General features: G+C 43.8%; 1 long non-coding RNA gene across 2 annotated transcripts in view; it reads left to right on the forward strand.

Annotated features, from left to right (window-relative positions):
• The window catches only part of LOC121057547, a 97,063-nt gene that overhangs the window by 22,475 nt on the left and 56,610 nt on the right, over positions 1 to 17,978 (forward strand). For both annotated transcript variants that reach the window (XR_005813836.1, XR_005813835.1), the window contains exon 2: positions 3,835 to 3,935. This is a non-coding gene — a long non-coding RNA (uncharacterized LOC121057547). The remainder of the gene's footprint in view (positions 1 to 3,834; positions 3,936 to 17,978) is intronic.

Consider the following 17,978-nt stretch of genomic DNA (forward strand, 5'->3'; position numbering starts at 1 on the left):
ACTGTTTTGAGACTTCAGAGGGGGCCTCGCACACCATGTCCATAGGAATACAGCTCCAGCCAACACACTGAGGGGAGGCGATGCCACCAGGAGACACCTTTACAGGCCGGAGAGGTGGGCCTGTGTCAACCTCGTGAAGTTCAACAATGTCAAGAGCAAGGTCCTGCACCTGGTTAGGGCACTCCCAAGCTCAAATACAGGCTGGGCAATGAATGGACAGAGCAGCTGTGAGGAGAAGGATTTGGGGGTGTTGGTGGGTGGAAAAACTGAATGTGAGCCAGCAAAGTGCACTTACAGCCCAGAAAGCCGACCATGTTGTGGATTGCACCTGGCCAGCAGGGTGGTGAGGGAGGTGATTGTCCCCCTCTGCTCTTGTGAGACCCCCCTGGAGCCCTGTGTTCAGCCCTGGGGCACCCAGCACAAGGACTTGAACCTGCTGGAGAGGGTCCAGAGGAGGCCACGAGGACAATCAGAGCGCTGGAGCACCTCTGCTGTGGAGGCAGGCTGAGGGAGCTGCGGTTGTTCAGCCTGGAGAGGAGGAGGCTCTGGGGAGACCTTACAGCAGCCTGCCAATGCCTAAAAGGGGCTGCAGGAAAGCTGGGGAGGGACTCTTTGTCAGGGAGTAGAGTGGCAGGACAAGGGGTAATGGCTTTAAATTAAAAGAGTAGGTTTAGTTCAGTTATGATGAAGAAATTCTTCACTCAGAGGGCAGTGAGGCCCTGGCCCAGGCTGCCCAGAGGAGCAGTGGGTGCCCCAGCCCTGGCAGTGTCCAAGGCCTGGGCTGATGGGAGGGGTCCCATGGCAGGGGTTGGAACAGGATGGGCTTTAAGTTCTCTTCCAACCCAAACCCTTTGATTCAATGACCTACCTGATGAGAGCTGTTTGTCCTACTGATGTTCCTCTGGGGCATTGATTTGGTGAATTATCTTGGGGAAGTACCCCAGGGGCTTGCTGAAATGGAATCAGATTATAGGAGCTGGGACAATTGTATTTTCCTAAGGTTCTCCTTCTCTCTCAACCCATCATGCTTATTTTCAAGGCAGTTGGGACCCAGCCATCATACCTAGCAGGTAGGGCGTGGGAGTAGGTGGTTGCTCTGGTAGCTCTGTGCAGAGAACAGAGGACTCAGGCAAATGGCCTTGCAGGCTGCTGTCAGAGTGGATGCGTTCTTGCAGCATGGCTTGAATCATTGTTTTTTCTCAAGAGAAATAACAAAAGGACTGTCAGCTCCATACATGCTGTACTTGCACTTAAAATAAAAGCACCGAGAACCTTTCCTACTCCTGGGAGCTTTACATTTACTTCAGTAGGAAGGACTGTTAATTTAAGTATGCAGTTGATGTATGTCATCCAAATCAAAACATCTTGCTAAGAATGTGATTAAATGAAATTCCTGAAGTAAATTCCTGCCATCTGGAACAACTTTTCCGTATTTTGTTCTCATTGACTTTTCAAAAATCAACTAAAAATGTATTTTTTCCTTTTTTCTTCACTAATGTTCAGTTTTCATCTCCCCTGTACCTCTGTAAATCATTTTGGAATAAGCATTAAGGGGTAGTTCTTCTAAGTCAGAACATGGTCCTGTTGAGTGGTGGGGCATCTGCTGCCCTTAGATCCCATCCCACCCCTGCCCTGCACCTGGCACCTTCCTGGTTTCAGCCTTGTGGTCCCAGCCAGTGCAGTCTCCTTGGAGTAGATGGGAGAAGATGTGGCTGAGAGCCCAGCCAGCTTCAGAGGGGACAGAGTGATCTTGTCAGGTAACTTCAGCCCCCACAGAAGCAGGAGATGAAGTAGCCCCTACTTGGGGTTTGGGTTGCCCATGCCTCATTTTGGACCGTCCTGTTAGGAATAGCAGCCTTTCTAATTCTGCGTCAGGGCCAAAATGCTTTGTGTATGCATTCGGAACGTAAGATACAAATGAACTCTAAATGTGTGGTCAGCTTCAGCCTTGTTAAATCTTGCTTACAAACAAGCTATGCTTGAGATTAAGGATTGGCTAAACAGAGTCGAACTGCTAAAGCACAGGATTTGGAGCATACAGAGGTATAGGTTACAATGCCTGCTGTCTTTTGGTGACCTATTTTAGTGTAGAAATATGGAGAAATTGTTGCAGATTGTGTGCTTCAAGACCAACAACAAAAAGTACAGCATAGATGCTATGGACTGAATTAGCTGAAACTGGTTTATTTTCAGATTTCCAGCCTGAAACTTTCAAATGTATCTCTATTCTTTGGTACTTCATTTTCAATGGGATCTTACAAAAAGTTCCTTGAAAATCTCTGATTTTCTATTGTCCCAAGTTGTTTGTTTCTTTTCTACTATTTTTCATGAGCAACCTTGCTTGTTTTGCCTTCAATTATTTTAGTGTGGAAAAACAAAGGGGGGGGGAAAAAAAGACTCTCCCCAGCCCAAACTTGCTTTGCCTTGGATGCTGGGTGCACTACATGGAAATAACAAACTGAGACCCAGCAGTCATTTAGAAGATTGAAAATATTGAGGGATTCTGACCTGTAACATAAGTAGCTATTTATGCACTTTTTTGTGAGTCATTCTTTCTGATGCTAATAATGACAAAAATAGTAGGGAGGGAAGACTAAATAAGGAGAAATGAAAGAAGAATTGAAATGAAGGAATTGAAAAGTTAGGTTCAACTGGAACTGTTTGGTGCAGTTTATAATGTCTCTGGGTTTAGGTAACTTGAACCACAGAAAGTGAGGAAAAAGTTGTCTTGAGAGTGCTTTGGCTCAAACTTTGTAGCCCAATGAGCTCTTTCTTGAATTTAAGTCTCGTACTACATCTGATCCTACTGAAATCAGCAGCAGTGTCCCCTCTGCTGTGTGCCTCTGTGCAAAAACTTGGGCTGGTGCTTGCAAGATCCTGCTCATAGTATTGATTTAAAAGAATCCGTGTGGCAGAGGGCAAAGATGCTTCAATATCTGCATTAATTCCTTTTAATGTTTGGGACCTGGCTGATGCTGGGCGAGGGTTGTCCTGGGGTCCTACTACAGCTGAGAGGCACACAGGTGCACATATCCTGACACTGGAAGAGGTTTTGCCTCTACCCTTCAAATCGAAGGGGTCCAAGGTGCTGGATGGCTGGATCTGGTGCTTGAGGTGGGACGAATGCGGACTTCTGCCAAGGTGGTTGGAAGCCAAAGAGTGGTCTGCAGCCCATCCCCATCTTAGATGGGTGATAGGGAAAGGGGTTTCTATGAGGGCTTAGGTACAGTTGCCCAGTGAGGAGACATCTTTTGATTACTCAGTCTCCTGCCTCGTGAAATTGATACATATAAGGCAAAATTTTGTTGAAAGTTTTGGCCTATTCTCCTGCTGTTGACCCCAGTGGGAGTAGGGCGAGTACTTCTGACATTCCTACTCTCAAAGTTCAAGCAACTTCCTCTCTTTTCCCCCGAGCCCTCACCACAGATCTGTTGTGAAGAACACGATGAGAAAATGTTCCCGTGTCTGACTTCTTGTTAATGGTGGTGGCGCTGGAGCTGTGCTGTCATGTTGTCAGATCCCAGATTGCACTGGCAAACTTATCTACTAGGAAAACTACTTGTATCCTATAAATAGAGATAACCAAGAATGGTTTGATTAAAAGCTTGTTTACTGTTCGAAGTCTCCCATTTGTGGAAAGCATTAAGCCAGCTGGAGGAATAAGTTTTCCTGAAATACTCATCAGGAAGCTTCCTCAGGTTTGGGGCAGCCCTGTGACAGAGCTGTTGGCTGGGGAAGATGGATAAGGTGGAGCTGCTTTTCTGATTAAAGCAGATTGGAGCCTGTTCTCAGCCATGTCAGTCACTATCTCACCTCCCTCTAAATTTCTTGCAGAACTGTTCTTGTGCTGTACAAATGATGTGGAATGAAGCTAAATTTCAAACCTGTGAAGGATTTAGTGGAGCAGAATTAGAGTTCTCCAGCCAGTCCTCCTGGTATGTAAGTAAACTGGAGTTTGGAAGACACTGGGATATGACAAATCCAGATAGCACAATGTCCACCTTCTCTCTCACCTCCTGCCCTGAGGCTCTTACTGAAAAACAGCGTGGAATAGGATCACTGTGGAGCATAAGATACTTATTTAAAGGCTTTAAAAAAAATAGGGTACTTATTTATGTTCCTAAATTTGGATTTAGTTGGCCAATGTTAGGCACTCATCTTTGAAAACGCTGGCCTCAATGGACAAGCTGTAGGTTGTTTTTTTAAGTTGCAGACAGATTAAGTGGAATTCTGTTTACCTACCTGGCAGCTGTGCAGAAGTAGGGTGGCAAAGCCACAAAAGGAAAGAAATATTCCATCATTAAATGGTGACATCATTTGCAAGTCAATGAATGATCTCCCATTTAGGAACTTGCATAAATGGCTGTTAATGCTTGTTTGCCAGACCCTGCCAAATGGGGTCTGGATTAATGTGGTCATTGTCCTAGATTTATTATTTCTTTTTTAGAAGTGTACTCTTACATATTCAAATGGAGCAGAAGCAATATTTCCAGAGTGAAGTGCAGCATGCTGACTTTAGGGGGTCATGTGTCAGGAACTCTAATCATCTTCCTCTATTGTGGTTTCCTATGTTGAAAAAAAAAGTTCTAATCTGAATGAAGAGTTCCATTGAACCTTTAACCGTTCATAGATGTTCTCACTATTTCTGAAAGATTTGCACTTATACCTGGACCATGCTGAACTCCTTTATCCATGTTCCCTGAAAACTTGGGGAAGTTTTAAACCAGAACTGGATCTGAGCTTTGTGGCTTCATCCCTTTCCCAGCTAATGTTAGCATTTATAAGCAGCACAAGTAGCTAGAATTCCCTGTCAGTTCCTATTATAAGATTCTGATTTTTGTTGATTATAACTTTGCCAGATTTGTAATGTAGGGCTGACGTTTTCCATACTTGATTTTCTGAAAGTTTCAGTTAATATGGCTCATCTGTCTCTCGGTGCAAGGGAGAGGGCTGGAAAGTATGCTGCTTTGCTCATGTGCTTCTTTTTGAAATAGAAATTTTGGAACTAAGATTTTTCCTGGTATAGGGAGTTAGTTCAGATGGCAACTTTCTCATTTTATGGCTCTGCCTTCAGCAAGAGCTGGGAGTTGGGCTCATAGCATATATGTAGCTTGTTTGCAGGCTTATCCACCATGACTTCTAAGGGGTGTATATAAGGGGACCAAATTCTGGTAATATGAATATTGTATTTCTGGACCATCAGACATCTCTATAGTACTTGACAAAGCTTTGTCCTTATTCACAGTTTTCGCTTGATCTCTGTGGATTCTAGGAGTTTGGGTGATGATCTTATTTCTTGATAACTGAATGTAAAATATGAAGGCTGGAGTTCTTTCGTGTTGGTGTTAGAGAAATAGAGTTTATAGCCATGATCAGTATTTTGCTTGTATAAAATGTTTGTAATCAAATTATTCTCTTTGCATAGGTTTTGTCTTGGCTGGGTGTTTTGGTGTTACTTGAATCTGCTTTACATCTCTCTGACCTGGTAAAAGTTTCAGAATAGCACCCAGCTTAGGACAATTCTGAAGTAGATTTGAGCCACATTGTGTTTACTTCTGTTTCTAGGTTATATTGCTGAATGCAAACACTCATGAAAATGCAAAGAGGCAATGGAAATAAGATGGAATTGAACTTATTTGAACTTTCAGGAAAGAACTTAAAACCCCTTTAATTTATTTAAAATGCGAGTTGACTGCCCAGGTCTGTTCTTGTAGTTTGGATAAATGTTCTGCTCCTTAATCACAGCAGAGATCAGCCACCAGTTCTTTGTATGTAAACTGTGTGCACAAGGGCTTACATTGAGGGTGAACTTAGGGGAATGATGTTCCTGGTCATAAAGCAATTAAACTAATATGTTCTGGAAGAGGATAGAAGGGAAACGAGATGTCCTTTGGCTGGCAGTTACTATTCCAGCTCTGTACATTATATGAAATGCTGGCTTTGCACCATACAGCTTTTTTCCCCCTCCACTGTCATTCGTCTGCAGTGTTCTTTAAAAGCTGAGAATAATTTATCTTAGCATATGTAAGTTTATTTTTATGTAATTACATGTACCATCATGTTAACTTTGTGAAAAGGTTGCGCCTATTGTCCTTAGAAAACCAAAGTGATTATGATTGGTTTGTTTTGTTACACAATTGTTTAAATTATAATAAGTTACCATCATTGTTTCTTGAGTCCAGCTGTGTTTATGGATTAAGATCTACTGACTCAAATATTTACAGTGTTCCAAAAATTATGAGAACATGCAGTGCTGGGGGTTTTCCATATGCTGCTTTATTTCTCTGAGAGAATCCTCCATCACAACTGGAAAAGCAGTTTTGGTCCAGGAGAGCGTCTGTACAAGGCCATCGGGTACTGTTCAGGTCTGGCTGGAACGGTAGTGTTGGTGCTGAGGCAATTCCAGGTTTCCCAGAGAAATCAGAGTTTGTGGTGCTGTTGGGTGCTGAGTTCTTTGGGGAATGGGGCCCAGCTGTGGGCACCGAGCCCTTGAAGTCAGGCTGAGGCCTGGGGTAACTGCATCAAATTCCACCCCCCAGTCTCTCCAGCTTTAAATGTCATCTTGAGGGGGGCTGCCTGCTTGACGGGTAGCTGTTACCTGGGGTATGGCAGCTCCCAGGAAATCTGTGGGCCTGTTCAGAGCAGATTTAGGCCCCTTCAACTAAGGCAGGCTAAGGTTTGCACCTGTATTTGTGTCATGTCAGGCCTGGTCTTGTTGATGTGGGGAGCCAAACAGAAGCTGTTTCTTGTAGGGAAAGAAGCCCCTGTGACTTGGACCCCATTGCCGCAGCTCAGGAGCACAGCTCCTGTATGGGAACGTTCCCTTCACTGTCAGACTGGAGCTCGTGTCTGTAAGCCCATGTGTAATGCTGTGTTTGTGTTCAAATGCTTCTGCAGGCAAGGTCTGAGTCTGCTGCTACTGAAGCCATAAGCCAATATCAAATGGCAAGGGGATTAGTAGGAAACTTCCCCTCTTGACTAGCTGTTCTGTAACAGCCTGCTGCGGAGTTGTATTTTTCCTTTGTAGCACTGAGTACCAGCTACTGTTGACGGCAGGATATTAAATTGTTGGGCCACTAGGCAGTCACCATGGCAATTCCTGCACTTCTAAGAGGGTAAAGGAAGGGACGTGCGAGGCCGTTGTACTTCGCGTAAATAGAGCAGAGTGAGTGTGTCGGAAACACCAGATCATCAGGTCCTGTTCTGTGCACACGCCCTGCCCTGGCTGCTGGGCTGGCTGTCACCCTCTGCTGTGGCTGTTTAGATGTCAGCCGTGGGTTCCTGCTACTCACACTGAGCACGACAGACCTAGTGTTATTTATGGCACCTGATTTGTATTTTTTGTTTTGGCAATAATGAGTTGCCATCACTCTGCTGTCATTCACAAAGCACAAGTTGTTTTAGAGAAAAAAAAAAAAAAGGCAGACTCAGGGAACTACAGACTGGTAAGCATCACCTCTGTGCCTGGAAAGATCATGGAACAGATCCTCCTGGAAGCAATGTCAAGGCACATGCAAGACCAGGAGGTGATCCGAGACAGCCAGCATGGCTTCACCAAGGGCAAATCGTGCCTGACCAGTTAGTGGCCTTCTGTGATGGAGTGACTGCATTGGTTGACAAGGGAAGACTGACCAATGTCATCTACCTGGACTTCTGCAAGGCGTTCAACATGGTTCCACATGACATCCTGATCTCCAAGTTGGAGAGGGATGGATTTGAAGGGTGGACCATTCAGTGGGTAAGGAGTTGGCTTGAAGGCTTCATCCAGAGAGTGGTGGTCAATGGCTCCATGTCCAGGTGGAGGCTGGTGATGAGTGGTGTCTGTCCTGGGACCAGTACTGTTTAATACCCTTATCAATGACATAGTGGGATTGAGTGCTCCCTCAGCAAATTTGCAGATGACACCAAGCTGAGTGGTATGGTTGATACGATAGAAGGAAGGAATGCCATCCAAAGGGACTTGTAAAAGCTTGAGAATTGGACCCATGTGAACCTAATGCGGTTCAACAAGTCTAAGTGCAAGGTGTGCTGCACCTGGGCTGGGGCAATCCTGAACATGAGTACAGACTGGGAGAAGAACTCATTGAGAGCAGCCCTGCAGAGAAGGACTTGGGGGTTCTGGTGGACAAAAAGCTTGACATGAGCCAGCAGTGTGCACTTGCAGCCCAGAAGGCCAACTGCGTCCTGGGCTGCATCAACAGAGGGGTGACCAGCAGAGGAAGGAGAGGATTGCTGCCCTCTACTCAGCCCTGGTGAGGCCCCATGTGGAGCACTACATCCAGGTGTGGAGCCCCCAGCACAAGAAGGATGTGGATCTTTTAGAATGGGTCCAGAGGAAGGCCATGAAGATGATCAGAGGGCTGGAGCACCTCTCCTGTGAAGAAAGGCTGAGGGAGCTGGGGCTGTTCAGCCTGAAGAAGAACAGGCTCCAGGCTGACCTCATTGCAGCTTTTCAGTACTTAAAGGGGGCTTATAAAAATGATGAAGAGCAACTTTTTGCTCAGTCAGATAACGACAGGACAAGAGGAAATGGTTTTAAACTAAAAGAGGGGAAATTTACATTAGATGTTAGGAGGAAATTCTTCAGTCTGGGTGGTGAGGCACTGGAACAGGTTGCCCAGAGAGGCTGTGGATGCCCCATCCCTGGAGGTGTTCAAGACCAGGTTGGACATGGCCCTGGGCAACCTGATGTAGTGGGTGGTGCCTGTTGAACCAGGTCATACAAGCATGTGCTCTGTTCGGGTCTGAGGCTCCAAATATCTGAATTGCTGCAGTAAATTACTGCAATGTAATTTAGTCTCAAGTGTTTTGCCAGAAAATGATCCTTTCTGGCCTGACATGGGAATCTCAGCAGATTAGCCCTTGGATTGCTCCTTGTTTACAGAGCCCTGTGTGTTTCGGAGAGCTGCATTGCTTTGCTTTCTGTGCACAGTTATTGAGAAGTCGGCTGCTGGATCTCATGTCTTCCTCTCGGTTGTGTCCTCCATTGCAGTGGCCCAGGCTCACCGTGGGCATTGATGGAGTCAACATTCATCCAGTGATGCTCCCATTGCACAAAACATTCATGAAGGTTGTTGAACTCTCATTAAAACTCTGTTGAACTTTGATTAAAACTAGTTATATGGCAGCCTTTTATCCAAACTGTTTAAAAAGTGCAAGTCCACTGCTGTTTCTAGCATTCAAATGTCCATTTCTTCATTCTCCAAGTCATCAAGCACACAAGCATGTGCTTGAAGTCAAGGAAGAGTGAAGTCTTGTCCTGAAAGAAGGCCTTGTGGTATTTCTTTGTTAATAGCACAGTGAATCTGGGATGGTTTTGTGGGTTTGATTTTTTTTTTTTAAATTCTCATTTGTATTGCATGCATTGGAGTAAAAGTTATTCCCATGTGCATAGGAAATCACTAATGGAGCTGCAGATGCTTTATTTTGCTTTGTATCATGCTGAGAACTCACCTCATTGTGTCTGCCTAATTACAGAATGAAATACAATCCTCTGTCTGTCTCTATTTTTTAATCACTGAGTTTGGATAAAAATATTAACCCAAAGTATGAAGTAGTGTAAGTACGAAAGCAGTTTGAAGACAAAGCAAGAAAGCCATCTGTTCTCTGCTTTTCTTCCTTTGGCATATGGAGGCATGTTCTACTGCTGAAAGTCCACGTATTCTTCCTGAGCTGTTTGTTTTGTTTCATTTATATTTAATTTTTAATCAGAAGTATTTGCGTGCCTGTGTAGGTGTGAATATCAATGTAACAATACAATGGAAGATGGTTGCTAAACCTGATGTGCTGAAGTGCTGTGCTCTACTCAGGATTTCCGAAGAAGTTTAAAATATCCAAAGTGTATTCAGCACCTCTAGGCCCTTGTTTAATTTCAGTGAGTTTTTGAATCTGCCAGATTAAACTGATTAAAAATGAGTAAAAATAATGGTCTCCTAAGGCTGTTTGATGTTATGGTATCTTGTGTTCAGAGGTTAGTAAACTTCCTGAAACTGTGGTCATTTGGGGTAAGAGCTATCTGCCAACTGCAGACTGATATTTTCAGGAAACCTTAAGGCAGTTCTTCTGATGGGCACGGTTGTCTTAGTGCCCTGAGTGGGTCCTAGGCTTTTTTCAGTGGTGTAGCTGCATGCTGCTGTTTGTGAGCTCTTTCTTGCTGAAATGATGATTTTCAGCAGAAAAGGCTGTGATGAAATGATAAAAGAGGCTGAACAGTGTTGAATAAATAAAAGGTGGGGCAGAGCAGTGCTAAAGGAGGTGGAAGAGAACAAATCAACATTGGTACCTCTGAGCCTGATCCTGGTGACCACAAATGTGGCCACGTAGGATATGTTTCACAGGGCTGAATGTGCAAATAGCCTGGCGTTCATTAACATCTTGATATTTGCCTTCAATCAGTGTTGTCTCTTTTTGTGTATGGTAATAAATATAAAGACTGTTCTTGTGAAATCTAGTTCTTTCATCTGGGGGATTACAGAGATAAATATCAACTCAACACTCCAGTAATTATCTAGCACGCTTCTTTTGCTGATTAGAACTGCAAAACTTCTAAAAGCTTGCATCAAATTTGATTTGTTCATTAAATCTTTGCTGGAACTATAGCGCGAGTCAAGTCTGAAGGTGAGGGATACAGCAGTTCACTTACGCTTGCGTAAAACTTGTTTGGCTTACCTGGATGATATCAAAGTGTATGTGCTTATTAAAAATATGGATATTTTTAACCCTGATGAATGTGAGAAACCAGCAGCTTCAAAAAGAAAAAAAAAAAAGGCAGCTATTTATTTTGGAAGATGCACTTAAATCTGAATGCTAATAAGCATTATTGTGCCAACTGTGCACAACTGTGAGATAAGAGAAGAAAATAATCTATAAATATCCACAATAATTCTTTAAAACTCTGTATTTTTATCAAGTTGTGGATGAACATTTGACCAGCAGTCACTGTGAACATAAGACAGAAATAGCATTCATAGAAGTCTTAGATGATAACACATCACTAGCTTCATTGTATATTTTCTGTTTCATGGTGACTACAGAGGACCAGAGTCCACAAAACAGTCTGTGCTCGTACAAAAGGCACCCCTGTATAGCAAATGAACAAAATGTTCTTGGATCAAGCTCCAGTTTTTTATTTTATTATTTTTTTTAGGCCAGAAAAAGCTATTTGAATGCTCCCACAGCTTTCCTCTTCACCTCTTGTCCTGTTGCATCCTCTGACATCATACTGTGCTTCCAAGGAGAAGTTTATGGTGTCACGGAAAGGGCCTCAGAAGTTCAAGACGCCGTGACATGGAGAGAAAGTGTCTGTATGTTTTCAAACATTATGGAAATTGTAAGCGTGCTTTCCAAAACTGTCAGAAATATATACTTTGAAAAGATGAATGCCTGTGTGGGATTAACTCCTCATGTTACACATGTACTCTGGAGTGTGTTGTTTTCTCCCGCTGGTCTCTGGAGCCCAGTATCTCAAATGGAATCTGACACACCACACCAGATGCTAAATGAGGCCTTTCCAAATTGAGGTGTGTGTTTTCTGTGCTGAATGTAATCTTTCCAGACCTAGTTTGTGTAAGTCTGATGGGAGTTGTCCTGCTGTTTTGGAACAATTCACCTGGCTCAGCCACAGCCCATCTCGGTGTGTGTTGGTGTTAACAAATGCTTGTGGACGCTTCCCTCCTCCCCCTGCCTCCGAACTGGTGCAGTTGGTGGAGCTAGCTGGTGTACATATGGAGCATATTTCTAGGAAACGTTATGCAAGCTAGTTCCAAAAAAGAGGCAAGCATAGGAAAATGATGCTAATGTTATCCCTAAAGTAAACAAAACCCAATTCATATGTTGTTCCTCTTTTTTTAAAAAAAAAAAGGTAGGGGGAGGCAAGTATAGCAGCTGTTTGTGCTGTAACAAACTGGTACGATGTATTCAGAGTTAACACTAAACAGCTGATTTATTGCAGATCCAAAGACCCTTCCTAGTAGGATTTTGAAAGGCATGGCTTACCTGGATGTGAAGCAAGAAATGCTCCACTAATGTTGGCACTCACTGACTCAGAGTTACAAATAGCAGGGCAGCATGAGCACAACCGGCTGTGGCAGACATTGGGCTCAGGACAGGAGATGTCCCATGCCCCTTCTAGAGGAAGGAGGGCATTGAGATCACCTAGACTTGTTTAGTTTGAAGTGCTGAGGTGTTAGAAGGCACAACATTGTCAAGCCCCTTGTTCATGTTTGATATAGATGTTTTGAGAAGCAGGTGCCCTCTAACTCCCCTGGTTAGGTTGCCCAGAGTTTCTGGGCTGAGAAAGGAGGGGGAAGGATGAATGTGACTTCTTTTTTCCACTGATTTTAGGCTAATGGTAAGGGCTTTCTTCAAGCTAAGCAGACTTGTACTCCAGTCTCTGCCCCCAGGAACTCCTAAATGCTTAAATGTTCACTAACCTTTGGGTACAATGCAGCAACTGCTGTATGTGGTGACACTGCATGACGCTGTCTTTTGACTGTTGATCTGTCTGTTACGCTGTCTTCTAGATCAAGTGCTGTTAACACATCATCTTTTAGAGCATGACTTTCACATGGCAGTGACAGGTAATATATACTTGTTTCCTTGCAAAAAAAAAAATCTTTTCCGTTAGCAATGACTTGCTGATTGCCTATTTATTTTCACAAATCGTCTCATGTCAAAATATTTTGATAAAAGTCTGGACTGTATTAAATAATCAAGAAAATAATTACTACTTCCAATTTCATTTAATTTTTGACTGTCAAATAATCTAACAAGCTTATTTTTAGGTCTTGGGAATGTATCTTGTTGAGGTGCTGCAGCAAGTGAGTGGAGCTGGTTTGTACTCAGCAGAGGCTGGGGAATGGGGGAAATGCCTGCTTTCATAGCCTGGCGTACATCTGGACTGGAAGGGGGAGAGTGGGGAAGGAAGAAATATTTTATGTGCAATCTTGACCCAGCAATGTTGTGTTAATGATCACAAAGTGGCCAAATTGGTTGGTTAGAGAATAAGTGCCTGCTGTTTACATCTTTCTCATGAAGTCTGCAGAATAAAGCCGCAGTGGAGAGGTATGGGATGATGCTGGCTGTGGGGTGGTTAGGGTGCTGGTCTACTTAAGTAATTTCTTGTATTTCAAGAAATGTGACTTCTGTGTTTAATGTATGTCTTGTTGTGTACCACAAGTTGCGTGAAGGGTCAAGCACTGGGCTGTAATGGATCCTTATCCTGAGCTCGATATGCCGGTCTGAAACACTGCTATAATACCACTTTGTTTTAACATGCAGCAGGAATTTCCTGTATTTATCCCATTAATGTTGAAAATGTCGAAGCTGCAGAGAAAAGGCATGCAGAGAGGAAGGGAGTGAAGGTAGGGCAGGAGAGGCATGTTAAACTGTGGGTTAAGGGGCTGATTTTAAAGGAGGATGTGGGCTATTTGAACAAGCCTTTTGAGGCTGTCCCCAGACATCTGCCCGTCCCCAGATTCCTGCTTGCACACCACGTGGTGCGCCTAGGACTGCGGAAGGGCTTGGGCTGAACAGCCAGCATGGGACCTACAGGAACAGGCCTGAGTAGATGGCACTCAAGAAACCAAAGTGCTTGGGATGCCTGTTTTTTGTTGTTCTGATTTTGTGGATGTTTTGGAAGGGGAAAATGAGTGAAAGAATAGAGAATCTGCCTAAATTGGAACTCTGTTGTCCTGCTAGGTGCAGAGCAGGACAAAGGCAAAGGTACGAGGTGAACAGGTAAGGTAAGGCAGAGCAGGGAACAGTTGTCATGTTTCCCCTGCAGTCCATGGAGGCACAACATCCCCAGGTTCAGATTCAGGCAGTTACTGGAGATGCAGAACTCAAGTCTCAAAAGGTGGTATGGCCTAGGAGCTCCCCAAACCAGTGTCAGTAACGATGAACTGAGGAAAGGCAGTGCTGCCCATTAACAGGCAGCTCTAACGGGAGAGACAGCTCCCAAGGCTGTTTCTTGTGATCCTTTTTCATGCAAAGGCTGAGCATTAACTATATTTGGAGGTCTGATATGGACAGAATGATATTTTGCTTTATGAGTAAGATGGTAATTCAGGGCACTTTCCAGAGTGTGCTGAGGCCATTAGGGACCTAGTTTAAATGAAAGTCTTTTTCCATTGACTTTGAATCAGGTTGTTGCATCCTACAGTTGAAACTTGCAGCCCCCTCTCAAGGATTTTGGATGCTCAGTCCCCCATGGAAAATTAAAATAAGATTAGAAAAGCTCAGCCTGCTATTCTAAGTGGATTGAATCAGAAGTAGGAACAGGCTTGGGGTTTTGTTAACAATCAATTGAAACTTAATACTGCAATCACTTTCAGCATCCACAGGGAGGGAAGGCAATATCTCTGGAAAAAGACAGTATTGTATATCACAGAACTGAATATTCTGTATGGAATATTTATTGGAAAATGATTTACATTCCCCTTAATTTTCCTCTACAAATGTCTGCCCTTTTCTGGCTGGAATTGTCTTCATAACCACATCCCTGTTTCTAAAACTGCTAATAGAGCTGATTTAAGTTGTTTATATAAAATGCTTTTCATGGAGAAGAGGATTGTTCTTAAAGTGCAGCTGACTAAAAATATGCCAAGGTTATTAGCGCTTCACATTTTGCAAATGAATTCATATCTTATTTAAAATTTTAATTGAACATACATGGCTTGCTTTTTTAATAACTTCCCTGAAAAGATTATTCTTTTCCCAATAAAAAAGACTGTGCTCACTAAAGAAAAATCCAAGGAAAAATTGAGCTAAATTACCCTTTTCCTCAAAAAGATGCTTAAAGAAATAAAATAGAAAAATAGGTCTCTCTGGGCCCTTGCAAAATGCAAATCTCTTACTGGGGAGGTTTTGCTTGGCTGTTAACTAGTTGTAGCTGTTCTTGCTTCATCTGGTTTGCATAATCGTGGTCTAGTTCAGAACTTTTTTCCTCATGTACCCCTTTGTTATTACCTCTGTGCTAATATTTTGGCATCTACTGATTGCCTTGATAGCTTCATATCTCCTTTCTACCTGACCTACTCATACAGTGTGGGTGGCATCGATGTTCGTGCCTGCAGCACGTGCCCTCTGCCGTGGACCATGGGGGAGTTTGTCCCTGCCAGGATGAGGGACATAGGTGTCAGGGTGATGTGTTGGGCCCTTGGGCAGGGAGCTGGGCATGGAGAGCACCACAGGCATTGAGCGATGGGACTGGACCTTGTCCTTTCAGCTTGTAACCCACCCAAAAAGGCTTTGCTCTTGATGCCTCCACCAGCACCGTGGGGTTGATGCACCCTTACAGCCAACTCTTTGGGCACAGGAGTGTTTAAGCCTGTCTTTACAGGTGGTGACCACAAAATCCAACCTCTATTAAAATCCAGGGAGATTAAAGCAGGGAAAGTCCAAAGAATGTTGAGGGCAAGAGTAAGAACTCCATTTCCACCAAGTAGTTGTTCAGGATGTAACTTGTGCTGTACATAAAAAAAAAAAAGGGCTCCCCCAGCTGTACCTTGATATTAGAATTAGCTGATTTGAAATCAACCAGAACACTTGCATCCTGGCAATCAATCACTTTTATGTTGCATGTGGTTCCATTAGGAAAGATTTGATGTTACTGTCAGGGTAAAATTGCTGATTTCAATCTTGTCTGGTTTCCCTCTTTGCACTTTGGCAAGTAGAGAAGTATTTTGCTTTTCTGTGTAGTTTTCCATTCAAGAGGTAGGGCACCTATGCAGTCCACCTTTTTTTTTATAAAGAAAAAAAAGCTGGCAGCTGCCATCTTAATGTTCTTCAAAAAGTAAAATATCTCAGATATATTTGTTCTGACTTGAAGCATCTGTGGCCATTCATTACTATGGGAATCTGTGGGGTTCAGCCTTTAAGTAAAATTTAGGAAGTCTGTTTCATGGATGCTGGACACTGCCAGGATCAGAATCATTCATGTTGGAAAAGACGTCTAAGGTCACCTAGTCCAACATTAACCTAGTACTGAAGTCCACCACTAACCCATGCTACTAAGCTCTACATCTCCATGCTTCTTGAAGACCTCCAGGGATGGTGACTCAGCCGCTTCCCTGGGAAGCCTGTTCCAATGCTGCACAACTCTTTCAGTGAAGAAACTTCTAATATCCAACTGTATCACTTGGTGCTTGGGAGAAGAGCCTGGTCCCCACCTCACTACAGCCTCCTTCAAGGTAATTGTACAGCACAATAAGGTCTCCTCTGAGCCTCCTTTTCTGCAGCTAAACAACCCCAGCTCCCTCAACTGCTCCTCACAAGACTTGTTTTCTAGACCCCTTACCAGCTTCGTAGCCCTTCTCTGGACACGCTCCAGGGCCTTGATGGCCTTCTTGTAGTGAAGGGCCCAAACGGAACACAGCACTCAGTGCGGCTTCACTGGAGCCGAGGGGGTCGGTCACCTCCCTAACCCTGCTGCCTACCCAGTTTCTGATACTGGATTGCTGTTGGCCTCCTCAGCCACCTAAGCACACTGCCGGCTCATGTTCAGCCAGCTGTGGACCAACACCCCCAGGTCCCTTTCTGCCAGGCTGCTTTCCAGCCTCTCTGCCCCCAGCCTGTAGTGCTGTGTGGGGTGGTTGTGTCCCAGGTGCATGACCCAGCCCTTGGCCTTGTTGAATGCGTAAGAGACATCGTCTTCCAGGCTTTATCTCCAGTCCGCTGTGCTGGTAAAGGTCTTGATAACCCAATATTACAGAAGAGGCCAGACTGCCTGCCCTGAGGCCCAGATCTGGCTGAAAACAAGCAGAAACGGGAGAAGCAGGGGCAGCAGAAGGGCGTTGTCCTGTCACTGAAGCTGGGCCTCGGTTCAGCGTCACTCTTCAGTACCAGACCTGTGTGCCAAGCAGTTCTTCCTGGGGTGCACGACAGCGTCCATTTGTCATGCTGACTTCCCCTCAGATCTAAGAAGGGATATAAGGAATGCAAGATCCTAGTCCGTTGGGCATCTATGGCTACTGCACTGTTGTTGGGAGGTTGGCTGTTACAAATAACCAAATAACCAACTCCATGCAAAACTAACTTGAAATCCCAGGCAGGGCCTAACCTTGCTTTCCCCTGGCTCTCAGGCATGAGAAAATCTCTGGAAGACTTTGAGAGGTAACGTCAAGGGGAGGCAGTGTCCTGTGTGAAATATTCTGGTGTCAACGATGATATTTTTGTTAAAAATTTTCAGACAAATCTATGTGGAATATAATTGTTTTGGATTTCAATTTAAAACATTTTAAAATTGTACTCTGAATTTCCAGTTATCTTCTAGGCACTGATACCTTTTAATTTGTGATTAGTGCTTACATGCCCCGTTATTATCAGTGATACATTAAAACATTATGGCCAAGTACCATAGTCCCTATGATATTTAAATATATAACATTTGGCGGTCTTTGCTTTTATTTCTAATCTTTCAGCAACCTTATACTCTGACTTCTCTCTTGGGCTGAGGACAGACTTTTTTCTTCATGAGGGAATTCTGTTTTCAATCAGAAGGTGTCAGCAGCTCAGACTTCAGGGATACTGACAAATAGCATGAGATTATTGATAATTTTGGAAGAATGAGCACACCAAAACACTAAATGTTTGCAGATACTCCAAGTCTGTGGTGAGGGTAGGAATAAGTGCTAACATGCCATGAGATACATATGGGGGATTTTTTTTACTCCTTTTTAAGTCAAAAGAAAACTAGAAGCCATGTGACAACTTCTCTAAACACTTGTTTCATAAACCCGAGTGCAGTTTTGTGAAGTTTGGATGTGATGGAGAGCCTGAATCTTTGTAAATAGAGTGGAAGACTTGGACCAGGCCCCTTGGCAGGACCCCATTTCTTTTCAAGCAGTTCAGACAAGTGTTCTGACCCTGCGCAGAGACTCTTGTCTGTTTTTTTTTGGAAAACACATCTGTCAGTGGAGGATCTCTAGCCCTGTTCTAGGCCTATTTCTCTAACACACTTGTGCTTCCAGGTCCTTTAT

This window comes from Cygnus olor, chromosome 19 (genome assembly GCF_009769625.2).
Source record: "Cygnus olor isolate bCygOlo1 chromosome 19, bCygOlo1.pri.v2, whole genome shotgun sequence".
NCBI classification, from domain to species: Eukaryota; Metazoa; Chordata; class Aves; order Anseriformes; family Anatidae; genus Cygnus; species Cygnus olor.